This window comes from Pantherophis guttatus, chromosome 8 (assembly GCF_059756535.1).
Source record: "Pantherophis guttatus breed Tessera chromosome 8, ASM5975653v1, whole genome shotgun sequence".
In the NCBI taxonomy this organism is placed as follows: domain Eukaryota; kingdom Metazoa; phylum Chordata; class Lepidosauria; order Squamata; family Colubridae; genus Pantherophis; species Pantherophis guttatus.
The window spans coordinates 79,705,001-79,728,602 of NC_142070.1; the positions used below are offsets into that span (position 1 = coordinate 79,705,001).

Genomic DNA, 23,602 nt, shown 5'->3' on the forward strand with positions numbered 1-23,602 from the left:
TAAGCCCCAATTAAGATTGTCAGCCAGATGGACGCATTTAATACCGTATTCCCCCTAAAATAAGACCTAACCATAAAATAAGCCCTAGCATGATTTTTCAGGATGCTCGTAATATAAGCCCTACTCCCAAAATAAGCCCCAGCTAAGATTGTCAGCCAGATGGACGCATTTAGCACCGTATTTCCCCTAAAATAAGACCTAACCATAAAATAAGACCTAGCATGTTTTTTTTCAGGATGCTTGTAATATAAGCCCTACCCTCAAAATAAGCCCCAATTAAGATTGTCAGCCAGATGGACGCATTTAGTACTGTATTTCCCCCCAAAATAAGACCTAACCAGAAAATAAGCCCTATTGCATCTTTTGGAGCAAAAATTAATATAAGACCCGGTCTTATTTTCAGGAAAACATGGTATTCCTCAACTTATGACCACAATTGAGCCCAAAACCTCTGTTGCTAAGCGAGACAGTTGTCAAATGAGGTTAGCTCCATTTTACGATGTTTCTTGCTAGAGTTGTTAAGTGAATCACTCCAGGTTTTAAGTGACTCTAGCTTCCCCATTGAATTTGTGGACAAATAGCTGTTTCAGCCTCTTCCTGAAAACCTCCAGTGTTGGAGCAGCCACAACTTCTGGTGGCAAGCTGTTCCGCTGGCTAATTGTTCTGTCAGGAATTTTCTCCTTAGTTCTAAGTTGCTTCTTTCCTTGATTAGTTTCCATCTTTTCCTGTCTTCCCTCTTTTCCAACTTCCTAAGTTGACCCCCTCTTCTCTGTGGCAGCCCCTCAAATTGGAACCCTGCTATCATGTGACCCCGGTCCTTCTTATCAGTAAACTAGACGTACCCAATTTTTGCAACCATTCTCCATATATTTTAACCGCCAGCCTTCTAATAATCTTTGTTGCTCTTCTCTGCACTCTTTCTGGAGTCTAAACATTTTTTTTTTTAATAATATGTTAAAGTCTGAACCAAACCAACCACATGTAAACAGAACATGGAAGTCTAACCTCAAACTATTTAGGGCCTAACCTGCTTGTAAACTATGATTTAAGCCGAGTAAATGATGGCTGCAGGTTTTGTGTTTGCAAAACACTAATTTTTGCAAATCTAAATCTAAAAAGGGGGCAATTTTTCCCATTTTCTTAATACAGCAGGGAAGCATCGTAATATTGCTATATTTGACGTGACCCCCAACAGACGATCAGTGTTTTATTTTATGAGGGTGGCAGGAACCAAAATGGTTTAATGTTGGTTTTTTTAAGAACGAGACCTATAAATGAAAGATTAGTTTATTTTTTTTATCACGCACTTGGCTAAAGATCCTTCACTTCAAAATTCCTTTTGAGATCCTGTAAGATGAAACCTGGGGGTCCAAGATATTTAGAAGAGGGAAGGATGGAACATAAGACTTAAGCTATATTAATCTGATCTTTATATAGATTTAAGTTAGTAACCACGGCAGATGGATTTAGCTTTCGGTGAATGTGTGTGATCTCGCACAACACAATCTTTGCTGCATTCATTGCCATCACTAGTTTGCAAAGCACGGCTCTTGAATCTTTATAAAGTTTATACGGTATGATAGCTTAGTCATGCAGGTAGTCCTCGAGTTACAACAGTTCGTTTAGTGACCATCCAAAGTTACGATGGCACTGAAAAAAGTGACTTACAACTGTTTTTTTTCATGCTTACAACCATGGCGGCATTCCCATGGAGCACACAATCAAAATTCAGAGGCTTGGCAATGGACCAGGAGTGAAATCCAGCAGGTTCTGACAGGTTCTGGAGAACCGGTAGCGGAAATTTTGAGCAGTTTGGAGACCTGGCAAATGCCACCTATGGCTGGCCCCAGGAGTGGGGTGGGAATGGGGATTTTGCAATATCCTTCCCCTGGAATGGTGTGGGAATTGGGATTTTGCAGTATCCTTCCTCAGGAGTGGGGAGGGGATGGGGACTTTGCAGTATCCTTCCCCAGGAGTGGGGAGGGAATGGGGATTTTACAGTATCCTTCCCCCAGGAGTGGGGAGGGAATGGGGATTTTGCAGTATCCTTCCCCAGGAGTGGGGAGGGAATGGGGATTTTGCAGTATCCTTCCCCAGGAGCGGGGAGGAAATGGGGATTTTGCAGTATCCTTCCCCAGGAGTGGGGAGGGAATGGGGATTTTGCAGTGTCCTTCCCCTGGAATGGTGTGGGAATTGGGATTTTGCAGTATCCTTCCCCAGGAGCAGGGAGGAAATGGGGATTTTGCAGTATCCTTCCCCAGGAGTTGGGAAGGAATGGGGATTTTGCAATATCCTTCCCCTGGAATGGTGTGGGAATTGGGATTTTGCAGTATCCTTCCCCAGGAGTGGGGTGGGAATGGGGATTTTGCAGTATCCTTCCCCTGGAGTGGTGTGGGAATGGGAATTTTGCAGTATCCTTCCCCTGCCACTCCCACAAAGCCATGTCCACCAAGCCACACCCACAGAACCGGTAGTAAAAAAAAAAAGATTTCACCACTGCAACAGACTCATTTTTATGACATTGGCAGTGTCCTGGTGTTACGTGATCCGCTTTCGTGACCTTTCAGCAGGCAAAGTCGAATCTGGGAAATTCACTTAACAACCGTGTTACTAATTTAACAACTGCAGTGGTTCCCTTAACAACTGTAGCGAGAAAGGTGATAAAATAGGGGCAAAATTCACTTTACAACCGTCTCGTTTAGCATCAGACGCTAGGAGCTTAGTTGTGGTCGTAAGTAGAGGACTACCTGTACAGATAGCTAAACTTGGCAAATCTTTTTGAGCTGTCAATCAATCAATCAGAATAGAGCTTGAAGGGACCTTTGAGGTCTTCTAGTCCAACCCCTTGTTCAAGCAAGAGTCCCTGTACCATTTCAGATAGTTGACTGTCCAGTCTTTTCTTTAAAACCTCCAGTGATGAAGCACCCAGAACCTCTGGTGGCAAGCTGTTCCGCTGGTTAATTGTACAGTGTACAGGTAGTCCTCAACCACAATTGAGCCCAAAATTTCAGTTGCTAAGTGAGACATGGGTTGCCAACATGATCGCCAACGTCCGATGACGGATATGGCACCAGAAGAAGCGAGACACGTGTTAAGGGAGTTTTGCCCCGTTTTTACGACCTTTTCTAGCCGCCGTCGTTAAGTGAAGCGAGGCCCTTCTTAAGTTAGCGACATGGTTGTTAAGTGAATCTGGCTCCCCCGTTGACTTGCCGAAGGTCTCAAAAGGAGATCACACGACCCCGTGACTCTGTCATGTGTGAACAATGGTGGTAAGTCAGTTTTTTCCAGTGCCGTTGTAACTTTGAATTGACCACTAAATGAACTGTTGTAAGTCGAGGACTCTCTCTGTGTTGTGTGTTGCGGTTTCGTTGCAAGTTGTCCATCTGCTATCTCATTGTAGACTTACCAGAAGATGATATCAATGAGAAGGAAATGTGGGCTGATCTTTTTTTAGGGTCATTGTATTGTTCCGTCAATATTTGATTACATGGTCTCTTCAATCAGGATTTGATTTATTCTCCCCGTCGCCTTTCGCTACCCTGCGGTTCTTAAAATTTCATCCCTATATTTATAGACAAGATCCCCTGGGCAAGCCAGACGGCAGATGGTGGCACCTTCTGGTTGTAACCAGTTTAACTTGTTCTGCCCCAGCTATGGACCCCAAAGAACGCAGCACACACAAAGTCCGTTCAAACTTTAGTTTACTAAATAAATCAGTCTTTTACAACAACGGCTGTTAATTAACTGCATTATCAGCCGTCAAGAATTCAAAGAATAATAACTGAAAGGTTACTGTGGTTGGCAGAATGCCCAGAAGCAATTTGCAGGAAGCTGATAAGATAAGCAAGACAAGACACACAAGGTGTGTGAACAAAGTTGTTCCCTGCAAATTGCTTCAGTCGGCGTTCCTCCTTAAATAGGCTAAGGGAGTGGCCAATTAGCTCCGAGCCTTACTCTTGAGGAGACCTCCTGAGGATCCACTCCTGCCTTTTGACAGCTCTGCGCGCCCGTGCATCGAGAAGAGGCTCCTCCTCTTCATCCTCTTCACTTAAGGGAGCTTCTGGAGGTTCTGAAGGCCCTGGTAGGACTAGAATTCCCAGGCTCCTGGTGATTGGCCCAGAGTCAGCTTTCAGGCCTAAGGTGGGACTAGAACTCACCTTCTCCTAGTGATTGGCCCAAAATCATCAGCCGGTTTTCATACCTAAGAGAGGACTAGAACTCACAGTCTCCTAGAGATTGACTCAATCAGTTTTCAGTTCTATGGTGAGACTAGAACTCACAGTCTCCGGGTTTCTAGCCTAATACCTTAACCCTTAACCCAATCTTGTATGCTACCCAACACTATTAACATATCAATATGACATATTTTCATTTGTGGACAATTGTATGTTTTCCTTAATTTTTAATGCAGGGCATCATACGATAAAAGTATAATCTTTGTTAGCATTTTAATATGAAGTCTGGCTGTGCTTGGTGTAAAGATTCAAGAGAATAATTTTATATGCCTCATCCTAAAAGATTTTCCAAAGCGTTCCAGTTATGAGGTAACATTTTTAAAGCACGAACAAATACGGCCCTCTTAATTTAGCTACGTTTGTCTCGAAGGTTACACATTTTCTCCGGATTCAGATTAGCTCATATAATCGTAATTGCTATTGTTCTAATTGTACGGGGTTATTTTTATACTCTTAGAAACGCGAAGGATTTATTTGTTTGGATTTATTTTAATTCGCGTCGTATATTTTATGGGTTTATTGATTTTGCCCTGTATTATCGTGTTTCCCCGAAAATAAGACCCTGTCTTATATTTTTTTTGAACCCCAAAATAAGCGCTTGGCCTCGGTTCAAACCGGTTCGAGCGAATCTGTAGTGGCGATCTGCGGGTGGGCCTGTCCACCTGCCCCGGTGATATGCCGTCCTATTTTCTAAGCCGCACGCGCGAGGTAAGCAAATGCACGGAAGGCTGCGTGAATGCGCGGAAGTCGTGCGCTCACATTTTCGGTGCGCGGTGAACCGGTGGTAAAATTATCTGAAACCCGCCTCTGAATAAAACACACTTTTTTTTAGGCTGGACACATTTATGTTTTAATAAAGAACCAATCAGTGTATTAAAATAATCCCGAAATTTGAAATGTTAACCTAAGGAAGCCAAATCCTGGCATACGGTCTTCATTGCGTGAATTTTAATTTTAAGTCCATTCATCGCCTGGACTTTAAATTTGTATATCGATGTTAAAATATTTTAAAAAAGGACTTTTTAGGAATGAGAAGACTTTGTGCGCGCAGCGAGGTTCTTTCGTCAAAGATTTTGCCTGCATTATTGAAAGAATGGTATGGGTGTCTCCTTTCAAGGAATCCGTCTCACTTTCATGGAAATAATGCGTCGGGCTTGCAAAAGCCATAGAGAGGTTTTCTCACCACAAAATTACTTGTCTTGCGGTAATACCGTTAGGCCACACCCTAATAGACCAAAGGGAGTAGGAAGGGGGGCGTATCAGAAAAAGTACCCTTCCATGAATAGTTCTGGAAATATTTCTGGCTTGTCTATTGGCCTAGAAACCAGGTGACAGTGAGTTCTAGTTCTGTTTTAGGCATGAAAAACCAACTGCATCACTCTGTCCCTTCTCTCTTTCTCTTTCTGTCTCTCTCTCTCTCCTTCTCTCTTTCTCTGTCTCTCTCTTTCTCTCTTTCTCTCTTTCTCTCTTTCTCTCTTTCTCTCATTCTCTTTGTCTCTTTCTCTGTCTCTTATCTCTATTATATATATATATATGTCTGTATCTCTATTATATATATCTACGGTATGTCTGTCTGTCTGTCTCGCCTTTCTTCTCTCTCTCTCTCTCTCCTCTCCTCTTTCATCTCTCTCTCCTCTTCTCTCTCTCTCGCCTCTTCTCTCTCTCTCTTCCTCTCTCCTTCTCTCTCTTTCTCCTTCTCTCTTTCTCTCTCCTCTTCTCTCTCTCCTTTCTTCTCTCTTCCTCGCTCCTCTCTCTCCCCTCTTTCTTCTCTCTCCTCTTCCTCTCTCCTTCTCTCTCTCCTCTTTTTCTTCTCTCTCTCCTTTCTTCTCTCTCTCCTCTTCTCTCCTTTTTCTTCTTTCTCTCTCCTTTCTTCTCACGCTCTCTTCCTCCTTCTCTCTCCCCTCTTCTCTCTCTCTCTCCTCTTCTCTCTCCTCTTTCTTCTCTCTCCTCTTTCTTCTCTTTCTTCTCTCTCCTCTCCTCTTTCTCTCTCTCTCTGTCCTCTCTCCTCTTTCATCTCTCTCCCTCTTTCTTCTCTCTCCTCTTTCTTCTCTTTCTTCTCTCTCTCCTCTCCTCTTTCTCTCTCTCTCTCTCCTTTCTTCTCTCTCTTTCCTTCTCTCTCCTCTCTCCTCTTTCATTTCTTTCTCTCCTTCTCTTTCTCTCTCTCTCTCTCTCTCACACACACACTTATCCATCTATACAGGTAGTCCTTGACTTACAACAGTTCATTTAGTGACCATTCAAAGTTGTAGTGGGACTACAATTAGTGGTGCCTTACAATAGCTTAACGCATTGTAAGCCGCCTTGAGTCTTTGGAGAAGGGCGGCATATAAATCAAATAAAAAAAAAACCTAGAAAAAGTGACTTTGTACCATTTTTCACACTTAACGACCATTGCCGCATTCCCCCCATGGTTACATGATCGAAATTGGGATGCTTGGCAGCCGACTCATAGTTATGACGGTTGCAGTGTCCCCGGGTCACGTGATCCCTTTTTGTGACCTTCTGACAAGCAAAATCAAGGGGGGGACGTCAGATTCACTTAACAACCGTGTTACTAACTTGTGATTCACTTAACAACTACAGCAAGAAGGATCGTAAAATGGGGCAAAACTCACTTAGCAACTGGTTCATTTAGCAACAGAAAGTTTGGGCTCAATTGTGGTCCTTAAGTCGAGGATTTCCTGTATCTTTATATAAAATCTATAACTTTTTAATATCTGCTTCTACCTCTCTACCTCTCTCTTTCTTTCATTCTCTCTCTCTCTAAACATGCATAAAATAAATATTTAAAACACAGAAGTCTTCTTGACATACCTGCATGGTTTCCAGACTCTTTTTGGAATGAAAAGTCCACCCCAAAAAGTCAAACTTACAGAATTTAGCTGTAACTTTGAAATATTAATGCTGCCAGTTTTTGAAAAAAAGTACGAAAGCTTGTATAGGAAGAACATGTGGGAAAACAGTTACCGTATTTGTCCCGCAGTTCTACAGGAAGATAAATGCGCCAATAACAATTGCACTAATTCATTTCTGCCAGTATTGTTGTGCTGCAAAAATCGCCTCTAAACCAGTGGTGAAATCCTCCGCGGTTTGCCACTGCTTGCGCATGTCAAACGCACGCTGCATGCGTGTATGTACAATGCATGCCAAACACACAGGTGCGCATGGTCACTGCATGCCAAACGCACGTTGCGTGTGGGAAAAGGAAGCTTAAGGTAAGTAGAACAGCGAGAGGGGGGAACAGCTGATCGTTGGAAATACCGGTTCAGACGAACCTACCAGTTTGCCCGAACTGGTAGCTTTTTTTTTTTTACTACCGGTTTGCATGAACTGGTAGTTTTTATTAAAAAACTTTTATTATTTGCCTGAATGGGTCCGAACCAGTAGCATTTCACCCGTACTCTAAACTCTGCATCTGGATTCCGGTACCCTCCAAAGGATGAGCTGCTGCACAGTAGATGATTTATTTTATATCTGCTGTAAACCAGAATTCTCTAGCTGTAACCCTGTCTCTGGAGCTACTTTAATTAGTTACTGAGCGTGGGTGAAGTTTCCAAGGAGAAGAGGTTTATTTCAGGGTCCGGGGCTGAAATCTGACAAGCTAAATTATTGGATAGGCAAAAAAACAAACAAATAAACAAACAAACCAAACGACAACCAGCAATATTTTCAGCAATGGGTAACCTTTGGAATAAATAAGTTTGAAAATGGGTTGCTTTTCAAATTGAAATGGGCGTAACAAAGTCATTTTGTAGGGGCCTTAGCAGGTTCTATCCGGTTCGCGCGAACTGGTAGCGGCGGCTGCGGGAGACTCCGCCCAACTGCCCGGACGTCATCACGTCCCGTTTTTGACCCTGTGCGAATGCGCGGAAGGCTCTGCATGCGTGAAGGGGGCGCGTGCACGGAGGTGGCGCGTGTGCTCACATTTGTGAACTGGTAGCGAAGGTAAGTGACTATCACTCCTGGTCCTCAGTGACTCAGTTAACCAGGTTTGATTTTGCTGGTAAGGAGAATACGGTTTGGAAGCTGAAAAATGGAAGTCATTTGCTTTGGGCTTTTCTTATTAGAGGTAGTCCTCAATTTACAACGATCATTGAGCCCCACAATTTCTGTTGCTAAGCGAGAGACAATGGCTACGTGAGGCTTGCCCCCATTTTGCAAATTCTTCTTCCCGCCATTGTTAAGGGAATTGGTTGCAGCTGTTAAGTGAGTAACACAGTTGTTTAAGTGACTCCGGCTTCCGCGGGGATTTGCTCGTCAGAAAGTCGCACAACTGGCGACACCGCAACCGTCGTAAGTATGAGTCGGTTGTCAAACGTCCAAGGTCCCTTTTTTCAGTGCCGTTGTAACTTGGAATTCTCACGAAGTGAATGGTTGTAAGTCGAGCATGTTTGCTCCACTAGGATTTTGGATAGGATTTTGGAGAGATCCAGCACCCCAAACACAACAAACCCTCTGAAGTGAACTCAAAGATTCCTTTATTAGGAGTGCCAGCAGCCCCGGCAAATAGTTTCTCTCTCACCGCAGACTAACAAGTCCATCCGGCAGGGAGATGAATAATTGTCTGCCACATCTATTCATCTCTGCCCCCTGCCTTTTATATCCAGAGCTAGGGTGGGGTTTCGTTAGCAGGGGTGGCTCTTCCGTCCCGAGGACCGGCCCATAGATTTCCACTGCTCTCCTCTCCTCTGCCTTCTGTGCATCCACACGTCAGGCACTGGACCCAGCTGTTCCTCCTCTTCCTCATCAGCCACCTCCAGACCTGGGGGCTGTTGACTCTCCATCTGAGGGCTGGCGGACGGCCCAGGCTCCGCCTCTCTCTCTCTCTCTCTCTCTCTCTCTCTCTCTCTCTCTCTCTCTCTCTCCCCCCCTCTCCCTCTCCCTCTCTCTCTCTCTCAGCTCCATTCCCTCTTCCCCCTCGGAGCTCTCAGGTTGCCTTGATGCTGACCCCGACTCCCATGCCCCCTCCTCCTCCTCTGATTCGGCTGCTGGGGGGGCCGGCAGCCAACAGGCCACAACAGATAGTTGCATATCTGGGTTGTACATTTTTTTAGCTATGTATCACCCCTTTTAAAATTTACGAAGGTATCTGTGCCGTGAATGTGTGAGCAGCTGCAGGAATTGCAATACTGGAAGGATTGAAATCTACCCATAATTTTTAGCCGTAAATTCTCGACATGTGTTCCTTATAAAACCAGAGTCTTTTTTTTTTTTAAAAAAAAGCAGAGGTAGAGGGAGAGAAGAGGACTTTTAAATACATGTAATTAGAACAAGTTTGCTTGCGTTGGTCTGCCTGATATGCATTTATAGCTTTTTAAGAAAAGCTTCATAACTGTGTCCTTTGTTTTTAATTATTCTATTGACCTCTAAATGAGACGCCTTGGTAAAATTAGAACAGCATTGAACTTGACATGTGCTTGTTATTTTTAGGTTACTGTATTCTTACATTATCATCATCATCTCCTTTTAATGACCACATAATCCCTGGGGTCTGGGTAATTGAATAGAGCTGACTGTTTACTGTCCAGATGCCCTTCCTGTCGCCAATGCGGAGTTTTATTCGGTAGATACATTCTCATTGTGCCCAGAGAGAGAAATATCTGCCTCTACCTAGGATTGAACTCACAGCCTCGTGATTGGGAGGCGAGAGCTCTACCTCTGGGCTACCGCACCACTCAACTGTATTCTTACATTACGAACGCAATAAAATAAGCAAAAACAAGTAAAAACAAGTGCAATCCAATTATATCATGTCTCTGGAGATATTGGTAATCGAATCTTGTATATCTTTTGAGCGAGTAATACCCGTAATGAATTGCTCACTCTCTCATTTTTATATCATGCTCAAAAGTTTAGCATATTGCGGTTGGACGCGGTTTCTAAACCCGTCGGGAAGTTTGAGAAGCTGACTCGGTACAATCCTGAGATTACTTGAAAGATTTGATTCGGAAAATCAAAATAAATCAAGTTGCCTTGGAAAATCGGATAATTTATAAGGGTTCCAATAAAAATTGTACTTACAAGATTTGGGAGCCAAAGAAAAGATAGCGTTGAATATTTGTCTTGGGTGTTTTTCAGAAATATTGATCGGCGGAGAAAATAGCCTGAGTAAGTTGCAAGTTTGAATATCGTAGTGGAGGCCTGTGTAAAATTGCAGGGGTCATAAGGTGACGGTGCCATGTTTGACTGTGAACAGGTGAGACAGATGAGAGCCAGAGGAAATTCTTATCAGGTAAGAAAGACCAGATTCACACATGAAGGTCCAGTTAACTGATTTATTGCTGAAAGAGTGTGTTGAATCTTTTCAACTAGGTTAACCCCAAGGACCAATAGAAGTCCAAAGGAGGTGGGACTTAATCCACTTGCAGCTATGTAGGGATTCTAGGCCGATCTTTATTTTCACTCCATCCCAGCCTTTCTACCATACCTCCTCCCACAATAATTCGCTTTATTCAAGGTGGCAAGCAGGGATGGGATTCAGCCGGTTCGGATCAGTTTGGATGAACTAATAGTTACGGCCAGTGGCCCCGACGCTATCCCGCTTTATACAGTGGTTTTGACGCAGCGCACATTTGCGTAAGGCGCGTACGCGAGCGAAGTATCCCATTCTATACAATCACTGTGTTTTTGATACAGTGCGCATGTGCGCGTGCACTCAGATGTTTGATTCTGGGTGAACCGGTGGTTAAATCATGTGAGGCCCACCTCTGCTGGTGAGGGAAGATTTGGCCTGGATGGGCAGTGTATAAATTTAATAAGTAAATAAACAAGTTTTGACCAGAATTCTTTGGACTTGCATTTATTTATTTATTTATTTATTTATTTATTTATTTATTTATTTATTTATTTATTTATTTATTTATTTATTTATTTATTTATCTTTCATTCATTCATTCATTCATTCATTTATACATACATACATACATACATACATACATACATACATACATACATACCGCCCTTCTCCAGCAGGACTCACGGCGGTGAACAGCCAAGGTAAAAACATAGCATACAAAATTTAAAACAATTTAAAAAGATATTAAATAGTTTCGGCCTACAATTTAAAAACACCCCAATAAAATCAATTATGAATTAAAAATGAAAGATGGGATCAAGCCAGCCCGGCTAGATGAAATAAGTGAGTTTTAAGGGCCCGACGAAAAGTCCGGAGATCCGGGATCGTACATATCTCTGGGGGTAGGTCATTCCAAAGGGCGCCGCCACAGAGAAGGCTCTCCCCCTGGGGGTCGCCAGCCGACATTGTCTGGCCGATGGTACCCTGAGGAGGCCCTCTCTGTGCGAGCGTACTGGCCGGTGGGAGGCTATTGGCGGCAGAAGGCGGTCTTACGTTACGTCTAACTTACGTTAGTAGCTCTTGTGGTCCACCAGCAGCCTGCGGAGCGGGCAGTGGAGTCGGACAGTGAGGAGGCTGGGGAGGAACATGGGCCAGTCCTGGAGTCTGGGGAAGGCCCAGACAAGGGCTCTGCGTCGGAGGCAGAGATGGGGCCAAGGCCATCTGGGAGTGATGCATGGACTACGGAGCCCCCAGGGTCGGACAGCAGAGAGGCAGAGGAAAAGGAGGAGTTCTGTTGCCACAGAACTGAGAAAAAGTGATTTATGACTCTTTTTCACACTTACAACCTTGCAGCATCCCCACGATCACGTGATCAAAATTCAGATGCTTGGCAACTGACTCAGACTTACGTCCCCTGGCTGTGTCCCAAACTCATGTGATCCACTTTGATGGACTTCTGACAAGTCCACGGGGGGGGGGGGGGGAGGCAGATTTGTTTAACGACTGTGGCGCTAACTTATCAACTGCAAGTGATTCACTTCAGAACCGTGACGAGAAAGGTCGTAAAACGGGGCGACACTCACTTAACAAGTGTCTCGGTTAACAACAGAAATGTTGGGCTCAATTGTGGTAGTAAGTGGAGGACAACGTGTAAGATTTTTTGGCTCCATTGCTATTTCATCGTTTGGGTTGACGGACACTCAACAGGTGTCGGCAAAAATAGTCAGCCTTTCGGTCGCCACCGATACTAATATCCATGGAAAAGTTTATTTGTTGAGCCTGGACTCATGTCAAAAAATTCAGGCCAGAGACACCCGTATAAGTCCAACTGACTCCGGTGACTCTTCAACTCCTTGTTGTCATTGTACAGTGAGGAAAATATCTAATCCTACAACTGACCTAAACCAGCGTGGTCCAGGGGTGAAACGCTCCCAGGTCCGACCGGTTCGCCCGAACCGGTAGTGATGGCAGTGCGAGGCTCCGCCCACCCACCTGATAGTTATTTTTTACCCTCTGTGCATGCGCAGAGGGTCCACGTAATACATGCACTTCCGAACCAGTTGGGAAGGTAAGTAGATTTCACCCCGCCGCGCTCTCCAACCTTTCTGGCTTTGAGGACTGGCAGATGGATGGCGGAGGAAGAGGAGTTAGTTCCGTGTAAGCAACGGGCAAGGGTGCGCATGCAGCTCCATTTGCGTGAGTGGTGGGCGCGCGTACCCGCCCCTCACCCAGAAGGAACTACGCGTCGCACATACTCACCTGATGCTTCGGTGGCCGTTTTCTGAACGGGATGCAGGTGCAAGGCAAGATGTCCTTGACTCTCTTCTGAGAAAGGAATGTTATTGTGACTACATATCACCCTTGCTCCATACAATCCCCCCTCCCAGTTTCCCACAGTAATAAACGTGGCAGGCCTGAAAATCCAATGCAAAAGATGGCTTCCAGGCCTGACACACGGCCTTGCGGTTTTGTGGGACCCCTAAGTTACAAATTCAGATTTCGTTTTGGGAAGATTTGACTTGACTATCATCTTAGTCGCTCTTCTCTTCGCTTTTTCCGAAGTCTCAACGTCTTTTTTGTAACGTGGTGGCCAAAACTGGATGCTGGACACCAGGTGTGGTCTTAACTAAGGCTTTATAAAGCGCTACTAACACTTCACGTGATTTTGATTCTCCTCCCTTTTCTTCCTCTCCTTTTCCCTTTCTTCTTTCTCCTCTCCTCTCCTCTCTTCTCCCTTCCTCTCTCTCTATTCCTTCCCCTCTCTCCTGTTGTTTCCCTTTTCAGCTCAATCTAAAATGGTATTCGAGTGGCAGATAATTTTCTAATTATCTTTATTCTCATTTCAATTTCTTATTCAATTATTATTTATTTTTATTTCATCATTTGCGTACATTTTTATAATATCTCACTTTTTTCTCTTTTACCCCCCGCCCTTCCCCTTTCTCCTTTTGCTTGACATCATCTGGGTATCTATTTTTCTAATTGTTTTCTCCCATCTATTCTCTATCTATTTTATCTCTCTATCCTTATTCATATTTCCTTTCTAACCAATCATAAAATTTATCCCATGTCTTTTTTGTAATGTGACCAAAACTGGATGCTGTATTCCAGGTGTGGCCTTACTAAGAGTAGTAGGTAAGGGCATGCTAACCAAACAGATTAAATAAAAATAAATAAATGAAAGAATCAGTACAGTTCACTGCTGACATTTGTTAACCTGACAAAACATTTGCTTTTGGAATCTGAAATTCTCTACAGCTAGTCCTCGACTTACAACAGTTCATTTAGTGACCGTCCTAAGTTACAATGGCACTAAAAAAAAAAGCAACACGACACTTTTTCACACTTATGACCATTGCAGCATCCTCAGAGTCGTGTGATCAAAATTCAGATGCTTGTGGCCACTGACTCATATTTATGACGGTTGTTGTAACATACAGGGGTCACGACCTTCTGACGAGCAAAAGTCAATGGCGGAAACGGGATTCATTTAACAACCGTTTTACTCATTTAAGAACGGCGGCGATTCACTTAACAAACGTGGCGGGAAAAGTCGTACAACGGGGCAAAACTCACTGAACGAATTTCCCACGTAGCAACATCAATTTGGGGCTCAGTTGTGGTCGTACATTGAGGACTACCCGTAGTCGGAGACCTTAAAAAAAAACACACCCCAACAACCTCAGAAAAATTCATATGGAATTAAACCCAGGGCAACGAAAATGCTTTCGCCATAGATGTGGCGAAACAAATCCCAGTTTAAGACAAAAACGAAGCATCTGTTCGTATCCTGAAGTTCATTCTCCAGATTTTCAAGAGTCTGAAATCGGCGTCCCAAAGGGGGAATGATCCGATCCAGAAAAGAGACTTTTGCAAGCAGCAGGACAGTTGCTAGCTTTGATTTAGATGGGTTAAAAATGAATACTTGATACTTGGCAAATTGACATGGCTAATTCCAGCTTCTTGGCAGTCTTTATTTTTAATCCTCCCCAAGCGGTCTCGGCCCCTTTTCTCAGATTCACTGCCCTGTTCCTTATGGATTGAAAAAAAAAACAAAAAATAACCTAGCCAACTGTGATTTGCCAAACTGAACATGACAGATGCCAGGCATTGCTGGGGAACAGTTGCTCCGTCCAATTTTAGAAGCACCCAACCTGCTGGGACAGTTGAAAAGTTTTGGGCCTCCTCTGAGCATCGTTAGAGTTAGCATTCGTACCCGGCACTATGAAATGTTTTGCCTTTTTTCATCCCAAATTGTTTTTCTTTTTTTTTTTTTGGCCTAGCAAACAAAATAACAGAGTTTGGAAGGGACTTTGGAGGTCTTCTAGTCCAACCCCCTGCTTAGACAGGAAACCCTACACCACTTCAGGCAAATGGTTATCCAACATCTTCTTAAAAACTTCCAGTGTTGGAGCATTCACAACTTCTGGAGGCAAGTTGTTCCACTGATTAATTGTTCTCACTGTCAGGAAATTTCTCCTTGGTTCTAAGTTGCTTCTCTCCTTGATTAGTTTCCACCCATTGCTTCTTGTCCTGCCCTCAAATGCTTTGGAGAATAGCTTGACCTCCTCTTCTTTGGGGCAACCCTTGAGATATTGGAAGACTCTGCTGTTATATCTCCCCTTAGTCCTTCTTTTCATCAAAGTAGACAAAAAACATTTTGACGGAGAGCAAGGGAAAGATTCGGAAAATGGAAGATTACAGATTATCTTGTCATTTTGATCAGAGGTTTAAAGGCCCCAAGTGTTTAGGATTACAGATTAACAGAGGTGGAAGGGACCTTGTAGGTCATCTAGTCAAACCCTCCGCCCAAGAAGACCCTACACCATTTCTGACAGAGGGCAGCCCAGTCTCTTCTTGAAAGCCTCCAGTGATGAAGCTCCCACAACTTCTGAAGGCAACTTCTGTTCCATGGGTTGATTGCTCTCACTGTTGGAAATTTCTCCTTATTTCTAGGTTGATTCTCTCCTTGTTCAGTTTCCATCCATTGTTCCTTCTTCTGGCCTTCAGGTGCTTTGGAGAATAGGTTGACCCCCCTCCTCCTCTGTGGCAGCCCCTCAAATATTGGAAGACTGCTATCATATCTTCCTTGGTCCTTCTCTTCACTTGACTAGCCATGCCCAGTTCCTGCAACCCTTCGTCGTATGTTGAGCCTCCAGTCCCCTCATCCTCTTGGTTGCTCTTCTCTGCACTCTTTCTAGAGTCTCAACGGTGGTGCAGTGGACTGAAGTGCTGTTAAATAGCAATTAGCTGCCAGCTGCCTGCAATTACTGCGAGTTCAATTCTCACCAGGCTCAAGGTTGACTCAGCCTTCCATCCTTCCGAGGTCGGTAAAATGAGGACCCGGATTGTGGGAGCAATAAGCTGAGTTTGTATAAAAAAGAACACCGCTTAGGGGGGCCCAAAAGCCCTACTAAGCAGGTATATACAAAAGTATGACGGCTATTGCTTAACGCATTGTAAACCGCCCTGAGTCTCCGGAGAAGGGCGGCATATAAATCGAACCAATAAATAATAAATAAATAAATAAATAAATAAATAAATAAATAAATAAATAAATAAATAAATAAATAAATAAATAAATAAATAAAGTCTTTTTTGTAGTGGACGCAGTACAGAACAGCAGAAGAGCTCTTGAAAGATCAGTTGGGTTCCACAGAAAAGGAGAGAGAAAAACAAAAATAATAAAGGTGAAACGGTTCTGTCCGACAAAACCGTTGAACTCTCCGTAAAGAATTGGAAAAAGAGTTTGCAGGTAGTTCTCATCGCTTGTTTAGTGACCGTTCAAAGTTACGATGTCGCTGAAAAAAAAAAACGGGACTTGGGACTTTTTTTCCGATTTAATGTCCGTCGCTGCATTCCCTCCCCCCCTCCCCCCATGGTCATTTGATCCAATATTTGGATGCTTGGATAATGTTGTTTTTATCACGTTGCAAGCCGCCGGGAGTCACGCGACATCGAGATGGGCGGCAGATAAATTTAATAAACAAACAGACAAGTTCAAGACCGAGGCGTAATGGCACCCTCCGTTCCCAGGACGTCGAGAGGAGGAAAGAGCCTTTCGCTCTTGAAAGTTCTAGTTTAGTTTTGCGTCGTGTGTCACTAAAGGCTATCGCATCGCATCTAATTCCAACGCACATTTTTTTGGGGGGGGGATTGTCATCACAAGGGCTTGTGGGTCATGCCATGTTTTGATCCTGAGGCATGACATGAATGGACTTCAGCCAGCAGCTGCTCCTGGCTTTTGTGTGGGAAGAGCCGCTATTTTAAAAGCTTTTCTATGTCAGTAGGAGGGAAGTTATTTCTTGAACTGGATTTAGACATTCTGAGGGAGAGAGCTCTGAGGTGGCTGTTGGGGATGCACTGAAAAGCTGAGGGAAAGACCTATGCTTTTTTTTTTTTAATTTTTTTTAATTTTAATTTAATTTAATTTAATTTAATTTAATTTAATTATTTTATTTTATTTTATTTTATTTTATTTTATTTTATTTTATTTTATTTTATTTATTTTATTATTTTATTTTATTTAATTTATTTATTTATTTATTCTATTTTTTATTTTATTTTATTTTATTTTATTTATTTATTTATTTATTCTATTTTTTTATTTTATTTTATTTTATTATTTTATTTTATTTTTTATTTTATTTTATTTTTTATTTATTTTATTTTTTATTTTATTTGTTTTTTATTTTATTTCATTATTTCTTTATTTCATTTTTAATTTATTTTATTTTATTTTAAATTTATATACCGCCCTTCTCCCTGAGGACTCAGGGCGGTGTACAGCCAGAATTAAAAAACATAAAATACAAATATTAAAAAACAATTAAAATATATATAAATTTGGCCCAAAATTAAAAATACAAACCAATTAAAACATTTAAAATTTCTTCTTAAGCCTTCTTTCATTTCATTTCATTTTATATTTCATTTTATTTATTATTTTATTTCTTTCTTTTCTATTTTCTTTTGTTTTTTTCATTTCATTTTCATTTCATTTTATTTTTTATTTCATTTTATTTCTTTTTCATTTTTATTTCTTTATTTTATTTTTATTTTATATTTTATTTTATTTATAATTTATTTTATTTATATTTTATTTTATTTCTTTTTTCTTTTCTTTTCTTTTGTTTTTTATCGTTTTCTTTTTATTTTATTTTATTTCTTTATTTTATTATTTTCATTTTATATTTTATATTATTTTTATTTTTTTTAATTTTTTTATTTTCATTTTATTTCATTTTATTTATTATTTTATTTTATTTATATTCATATTTTTATTTAAGAGATTGATATGCTGTTCATCTCACTGTCAGGTGAATTCTGGGTGGTTTGCAAATCCAGTGAAAGAATACAGGTAGTCCTCGACGTACGACAGTTCACTTAGTGACTGCTCAAAGTTACGATGACATTGGAAAAAAGTAACTTACGACCGTTTCTCAGACTTATGACCATTGCAGCATCCCCGTGGTCAAAATTCAGACGCTTGGCCACTGACTCGTATTTATGACGGTTGCCGTGTCCTGGTGGGTCGTGACCTTCTGATGAGCCAAATCAAGGGGGAAGCTTGATTCACTTAACAACCAGGTTACTAATTTAACAACTGCATCTGTAGCAAAAAAGGTCGTACAATGGGGCAGAAACAAACGTCTCACTTAACGACAGAAATTTTGGGCTCAGTTGTCGTAAATTAAGGACTACCTGTAATCTGGTCTCAGTGTCGCAAAGCGGGAGTTTTAGAGAGATATTTGTGGAGATAAGAAGCAACAGAAGAGACGATCTTCAACTGATCTTTTGTGGGTGTGGAGGAAAATATTAGTTTAGTTTGCATTTAAATGTGTAAAATTAAAATCTTCTGTTAGGCCAAGTATTTACAGTGTCCAAAATATGCTACGGAAGAATCTTTCCCTCAGAAAAAGAACTTTAATAAGCCTCTTTTTTAAAAAATGAGCTGCCCTCAGAATCTAAGATAAATAGCCACCTTTAATCTTATAACTGCTTTACTCTGACATTTTATTTAGCTAACATTTTCCCCTGTAACAATTACTCAGCGGCATTAATAGGTTTTTACAGCCTTAACGTGTTTGCGAACAGACTTCAGCAGACCTAAAATGCTATTTATCATAGCCACTAAAATTGTAACTTAAAAGAAGATTGTGAGACTTATCTTCATATACCAAAAATCATCTAAAATGGTTCCTCCTCCTCGTTTCTTATTCTTGTCTATCTTCCTTCTCCTCCTCCTCCATCATCATCTTCATCTCCATCATCCTTATCTATCTTCTCTTTCTCCTTCCTGATCCTTATCTATCTACAATACCTCCTTCTCCTTCTTTTTCTTCTTCCTCATCCTTATCTCTTCCTCCTTATCTATATCCTCTTTCTCCTTTCACTTTTCCTTCTTTTCTTCCTCTTCCTCCTCCTTATCTCCTCTTCTTCCTCCTATCTCTCTCTCTCTCTCATCTGTCTGTCTGTCTGTCTGTTTGTCTATCTATCGATCTATCTATCTATCTATCTATCTATCTATCTATCTATCTATCTATCTATCCATCCATCCATCCATCTATCCATCTATCCACCTACCTACTTACCTGCCTACCTACCTACTCACCCACCGACTGACCGATCAACCGACCTACCTACCTACCTACCTACCTAAATCTATCTATCATTGTCTATCTACCTATCTAACTACCTACCTATATCTATATCTATATCTATATCTATATCTATATCTGTATCTATCATCGTCTGTCTGTCTGTCTACCTACCTACCTACCTACTCACCCACTGACCAACCTACCTACCTACCTACCTACCTAAATCTATCATTGTCTATCTACCTATCTACCTATCTACCTACCTACCTATATCTATCTATATCTATATCTATCATCGTCTGTCTGTCTACCTACCTACCGACCTACCTACCTACTCACCCACTGACCGACCTACCTACCTACCTACCTACCTAAATCTATCATTGTCTATCTACCTATCTACCTATCTACCTATATCTATCTATATCTATATCTATCATCGTCTGTCTGTCTACCTACCTACCTACCTACCTACCCACCCACTGACCGACCTACCTACCTACCTACCTACCTAAATCTATCATTGTCTATCTACCTATCTACCTACCTACCTATATCTATCTATATCTATATCTATCATCGTCTGTCTGTCTACCTACCTACCTACCTACCTACCTACTCACCCACTGACCGACCGACCTACCTACCTACCTACCTAAATCTATCATTGTCTATCTACCTATCTACCTATCTACCTACCTACCTATATCTATCTATATCTATATCTATCATCGTGTCTGTCTATCTACCTACCTACCTACCTACCTACCTACTCACCCACTGACCGACCGACCGATCTACCTACCTAAATCTATCTATCATTGTCTATCTACCTATCTACCTACCTACCTACCTATATCTATCTATATCTATATCTATCATTGTCTGTCTGTCTACCTACCTACCTACCTACCTACCTACCTATCTACCTACTCACCCACTGACCGACCTACCTACCTACCTACCTACCTAAATCTATCATTGTCTATCTACCTATCTACCTATCTACCTATCTACCTACCTACCTATATCTATCATTATCTATATCTATCATCGTCTGTCTGTCTATCTACCTACCTACCTACCTACTCACCCACTGACGGACCGACCTACCTACCTACCTAAATCTATCTATCATTGTCTATCTACCTATCTACCTATCTATCTACCTACCTACCTATATCTATCTATATCTATATCTATCATTGTCTGTCTGTCTACCTACCTACCTACCTATATCTATCTATATCTATCATTGTCTGTCTGTCTGTCTGTCTATCTATCTATCTACCTATCTATCTATCTATCATTGTCTGTCTGTCTACCTACCTACCTACCTATATCTATATCTATATATCTATCATTGTCTGTCTGTCTGTCTGTCTTTATATCTATCATTGTCTGTCTGTCTGTCTGTCGGTCTATCTATCTATCTATCTATCTCCTCCTCCTCTTCTTCAGGTAAACTCTGAAACATGTCAAATGACAAGTAACTTTCCCACGAAACTTACGTCCATCTCTTCTTCACCCTTCCACAGGGTTATAAAATTTTGTTAGGGAATTTTGGCTCTGCAGTTATAACTTTCTTTCTTTCTTTCTTTCTTTCTTTCTTTCTTTCTTTCTTTCTTTTTTTAAAAAAGCGTATTTTCTTCGTTCACCACTCAGTTGGCATTCTGCCCCCCCCCGCGTCTCTTTAAATAACGAACCCACATTTAATTCTCATTGTGCTTCCACTCTTAACTAAGTTGTTTGTTAAGCTTCGTTTCCATATTTGTCCATCTCTGGAGGCCGACTGGTATCCCTGGAGCCCGCTTGGGAAGCGGTTGAGGAGGTGGTGTGGTTGGCATAGCTTCCAGAACGCTTGCGATGAGCGTGTTGAGTGAAGGACTCTACCCAGCTCAGACTGGATGTCGGAGCAACTGACCTTCATCCTATTTTAGAGACTGCCAGGGGATTCGTTCTCACGACAGGTGATCAGCTCAGAAATGGGGCAAGGATTAGATCAATCAATCAATCAGAATAGAGCTTCCCGGTTTTCTATTCCAGCCCCCTCCTTAAGCAGAAGACCCTATGCCAATGATGGCTAACCTTTTGGCCATCGTGTGCCAAAAGCGGGGGTAGTAAAGGGGGGGATTGCGCTTGCGCGTGCCCACACCCATAATCAATATGCCCCGTCCCCCCACGCACGCATGCATGACCCCCCCGCTGTCCCCCCGCTTTTGGCACGCGATGGCACAGTGGGCCCATTTTTTTGCCCTCCCCAGGCTCCAGAGCCTTTCTAGGAGCCTGGGGAAGGCGAAAACAGCCTTCCCCACCCTCCCGGAGGCTCTCCGGAGGCCTGGAAACAGCCCGTTTCCTGACTTCCAGTGGGCCCGGAAGGTCTGAAAATCATCTGGCCAGCGCGCACATGCGTGCTGGACTAAGGTAGGGCAACGCTCGCGTGCCCACAGATATGGCTCTGTGTGGCACCTGTGCCATAGGTTCACCATCACGGCCCTATACCATTTCAGACAAGTGGCTGTCCAACCTCTTCTTTAAAACTTCCAGTGATGAAGCACCCATAATATTTTAAGGCAACTTCTGTTCCACTAGTTAATCATCCTCCCTGTTGGGAAGTTCCTCCTTAATTCCAGGTTCCAAATACATTCAGCCTTGGTATTTTGTTATGCAACACTCAAATGTAGCTATGAATAGAACAGAATAGAATAGAACAGAAATAAATGGAATGGAACAAAATGGAATGATATAGAAATAAACAGAATGGACTGGAATGGAATGGAACAGAACAGAACAAAATAGAAATAAATGGAACGGAATAGAACAGAACAGAAATAAACAGAATGGAATGGAATGGAATAGAACGGAACAACAGAACAAGAATGGAATAGAAATAGACGGAATGGAATGGACTAGAACGGAACAACAGAACAGAACGGAATAGAAATAAATGGAACAGAACAGAACAGAAATAAACAGAATGGAATGGAATGGAACGGAACGGAATAGAAATAAACGGAATGGAATGGACTAGAACAGAACAAAAATAAACAGAATGGAATGGACTAGAACGGAATGGAACAGAACAGAACGGAATAGAAATAAATGGAACAGAACAGAACAGAAATAAACAGAATGGAACAGAACGGAATAGAAATAAACGGAATGGAATGGAACAGAACAGAACAAAAATAAACAGAATGGAATGGACTAGAACGGAACAGAACAGAACAGAACGGAATAGAAATAAATGGAACAGAACAGAACAGAAATAAACAGAATGGAATGGACTAGAACAGAACGGAACAGAACAGAACGGAATAGAAATAAACAGAACAGAACAGAACAGAACAGAAATAAACAGAATGGAATGGAACGGAATAGAAATAAACAGAATGGAATGGAACAGAACAGAACAAAAATAAACAGAATGGAATGGACTAGAACGGAACAGAACAGAACGGAACAGAACGGAATAGAAATAAATGGAACAGAACAGAAATAAACAGAATGGAATGGAACGGAATGGAATAGAAATAAACGGAATGGAATGGAACAGAACAGAACAGAAATAAATGGAATGGAATGGAATAGAACGGAACAGAATAGAACGGAACGGAATGGAACAGAATTAAATTCTTTCATTGGCAAATGTGATTGGACACACAAGGAATTTGCCTCCGGTGCATAAGCTCTTAGTGTACATACAAACAACAAGTGTGAAATCATACTCATAATCATCATAAAAATACATTCATCATAAATCATGCAACTGATGAACAGTAAATAAATTGCAACATCATCTTCAAGAACCTTCATTGCCTTTCTGAGAGTACAGGTAATTCTCGACTTGCGACCACAATGGAGCCCCAAATTTCCATTGTTAAGTCAGACAGTTATGAAGTGAGTTTTACCTCATTTTACGACCTTTCTTGCTACGGTTATTAAGTAACCATTGCCGTTGTTAAGTCAGTAACCTCATCGTTAAGTGAATCTGGCTTCCCCGTTGATGTTGCTTGTCAGGAGGACGCAAAAGGGGATCACGTGACCCTGGGAGACTCAACCGTCATAAATATGAGTCGGCTGAATTTTGATCACGTGACCATGGGGAGGCTGCAACGGTCATAAGTGTGAAACAGAGTAATATTTCCCAATGTTGTTGTGACTTCAAATGGACGGTTCTAAGCAGTTGTGAAATCCAATTTTTTTTACTACCGGTTCTGTGGACGTGGCTTGGTGGGCACAGCTTGATGGGCGTGGTAGGGGAAGGATACTGCAAAATCTCCATTCCCCCCCCACACTCTGGGGCCAGCCTGAGGTGGCATTTGCCGGTTCTCCGAACTACTCAAAATTTCCGCTACCGGTTCTCCGAACTGCTCAAAATTTCCCCTACCAGTTCTCTGAACTGCTCAAAATTTCCGCTACCGGTTCTCCGAACTGCTCAAAATTTCCGCTACCGTTTCTCTAGAACC

At 42.0% G+C, this 23,602-nt stretch overlaps 1 protein-coding gene across 11 annotated transcripts in view; it reads left to right on the top strand.

Moving 5' to 3' along the window:
* LIMCH1 (LIM and calponin homology domains 1) overlaps nt 1–23,602 on the top strand; it is a 207,474-nt gene that overhangs the window by 10,449 nt on the left and 173,423 nt on the right. Inside the window, exon 2 of one of the 11 annotated variants that reach the window (XM_087875472.1) lies at nt 10,314–10,343. The exons of the other annotated variants lie outside the window; for them this stretch is intronic. The gene's annotated coding sequence lies outside the window, so the exon portion shown is untranslated. The remainder of the gene's footprint in view (nt 1–10,313; nt 10,344–23,602) is intronic. 11 annotated transcript variants of the gene reach the window in all.